At 39.1% G+C, this 2,755-nt stretch overlaps 1 long non-coding RNA gene across 1 annotated transcript in view; it reads left to right on the top strand.

Annotated features, from left to right (window-relative positions):
• The first annotated feature begins 1,649 nt into the window (after positions 1-1,649).
• Positions 1,650-2,755, top strand: part of LOC109295792 — a 122,224-nt gene continuing 121,118 nt past the window's right edge. Inside the window, exon 1 of the long non-coding RNA XR_002096836.1 lies at positions 1,650-1,795. This is a non-coding gene — a long non-coding RNA (uncharacterized LOC109295792). The remainder of the gene's footprint in view (positions 1,796-2,755) is intronic.

The following is a 2,755-nucleotide window of genomic DNA, read 5'->3' as shown; positions in this document are numbered from 1 at the left end:
GAGATATGCTGTACAGCTGCTATGTGTAGCCCTTATCAGTTTATGCATAATTTATCTTAATTTCTCTGGTTTTTATCAGTTTTACTCTAGGCATAAGCTAACCTGACATACCAGTTTGAAACTGATAAGGAAATTGACACAAACATGTCGTACTGGTTTAACTAAACAGATTGATGTTACACCAGTGCAACTTTATATGTATAGACAAGCTCTATAAAGCATTTTCTACCCTGTTCTTTTTCTGCTGTCTGGTCTGTCTTCAAGCAGGTCGCTTACCTGCTGTCTCTTCTTCTGATGTGCAGCTGCTCTCTTGTCTAAGAATTACCGCAGCTGGAGTCCCTGAAGTCTCAGAATAGGTGTTGAAGGTTATGACTGACCCCAATATAAAATTCTCAGTGTAGCAGAAATGATGAGCTAACCTGATAGTAGTGTGCCCATATATATATATATATATATATAATATAAAATGTTATATATCTTGTTTCTCAAATATTTATTTTGATCACATGTCTTGCCTGGCACTTCAGTCCCTTCAGAATTTAAAAGACAAGAACATTGTTTCTACACAAATAAATTGACAATATCCTTTTTCATAAATCATATAAAGAGCCTTACAGCACCTGGAGCATAACTTGTTTGCTTATAAACTTTTTCATTAGTGGAGATGTGGATGGGCTTCCCATTTTTACTGTTACACACAGTGGTGTTTGCTAAATAAAGGTCAATCATGCTAGAATTTTCTTTCAGCTGTCCTATAAATAATACAAAATAAGCAAAGCTGTGTGAAACTGGGCATGAAGGATATTGGTGGTTTGTCATTAATCTTTCAAGGAGTAGCCAGGCACCTCCTGCCAGTGGTAGTGCTTTGCTACATAGGTTTTATGGGTGCTTCACTCCAAGTTTTTGTTGCTGGTAGTCCTCAGTTCAGATGAGATGTAGTGTGGTCATGCTCCTACCAAATTTTACAGCTGTGCTGGCCAGTGCTTATAGTTATAGGCCAAGTGAATAACTAAGGGCAACATAGTGGGAATCTTTTTGCAACTGATTTTGAGCTCTGTATACTCCTTCCTGGCTCCCACACTGTCTCTGGTACTCTTTTGAATGTATGTCTACTTATTTCCAGCACTGTATTTCTGTCTACACAGGCCTACAGCTTCTTGCAATTTCTCACCATTAGAAATATCATGTACATTGTTCCTGCTTGTTCTTTTAAATCATGGTCATAGCCACCCAATTTCAGTAATCTTGGTTATAGCTACCCAATTTCAATTGTCTGCCTTTTATCTAACTTTGGCAAATTTATAAGCACTAGCTGGTTGTGATGCTGTGATCCAGCTTCAGGTCCGGTGCGAGAAGGTTCCTGTGATTTAGAGGGTTCCTTTTTATTTCGATCAGCAGTATCTAGTAACAATGTCTGGTACAGATCTGTCATCTTTTGCTCCAAGTGAAGAACAGAGTAGGAACTGGACTGAAATGCAACACGTTGCATGTGCACGTCAGTCTTTTTTGTGTCAAGAAATAATTGTAGAGTATGGACAAAGGAAAAACTTTGAATAAGTGGAAGGTGGGTGGGGATTTAGCAACTCTCTGGGCTTCCACATACTTATAATAAGTGAAAGCTAAACTGTGGTAACTGAGTTCTTTTTTATTCAGTAGGAAGTTGGCCTGGTTTAGCTTTCACTTACTACAGAATAAAAGCAGGTACATGTTACCAGACTGGCTGATGTGCAGGAAGTCCCATGCTCTCTTTTAACCCAATGTTAAGCTGGCAGGCAGTTCTTCCATCATGGAAAAGGTGTGCCTGATCCGTTTTTTACAACTATATGCTTTTATAGTATAGGATTTCTAAATCAGTTGCCTACCTGATGGAGACTTTAGCATATCAATCAACACTGAGAATACTCTTCCAGGTATTTCATAGTATTGTTGTTATCAGAATGCAGGGGACAAACCATGCGGAGCAGGCAAGCCATCTTGTATGCTCTGTTTTGGGCTAATTTCTGGGTATGTCCGTGCCACTTGCTTTAATTGCACAGGGCAAGACAGATTCACCTGAGGGGAGTATCTGACCAATTTGGCCACTGTAAGTGAAATTATTTCCTGTGCTGAAGGCAGATACAAGTTGTGTGCACCATGCTATACTTGCTAAACAATATTTTGAGGACTCGGGCACTGCTTTGGCCTTCTGATGCCGTCTGTGCAGAGGTATATTTCACCCCGAGTGAGCAGTGTGTGTTAATTACAAGCATTCCACAAAAGCATTATAAAGCTTTTAGGCTTTACTCTCCTTTTGAGCTTGGATTTACTCCTTGATGAGAAACATCATTTCCTCTTTAGTTTTGTCCTGGCCAAGGAAAGTCATTTCAGTAAAAGGGGTGGCAACACATTTGCATGTGGGCAGGCTCTGGAGTTGAGACTAGAGAACTGGGTTCACTTCCTGATTCACCCACAGATTTCCTTGCCTAATCTACCTTTTTGAGAAGCTGCCTGATCTAACTTTGTGCTTTAGTTTACTATTTGCCTGGGGCTGCTGTGTCACAATATTTATGGTGATGAGGAACAACTAAGGTTCTATATTGTATATAGTTTTTATTTAGGATGTGTTTGGGTCTTTTAAAAAACAGCAACAATTTCCTGCAGAGTCAAGATGAGTCAGCCCAGCCTATAGGTGTATCAGGAGCCTTGCAAATCTAATCACTTTCACCAGAAACTATTTCAAATTAAAAAAAAAAAAAAAAAAAAAAAAAAAAAAAAA

Source organism: Gavialis gangeticus, unplaced genomic scaffold (assembly GCF_001723915.1).
Source record: "Gavialis gangeticus isolate Ggan-Ray unplaced genomic scaffold, GavGan_comp1, whole genome shotgun sequence".
NCBI lineage: Eukaryota > Metazoa > Chordata > Crocodylia > Gavialidae > Gavialis > Gavialis gangeticus.
This window is presented reverse-complemented; position numbering and strand designations above follow the sequence as displayed.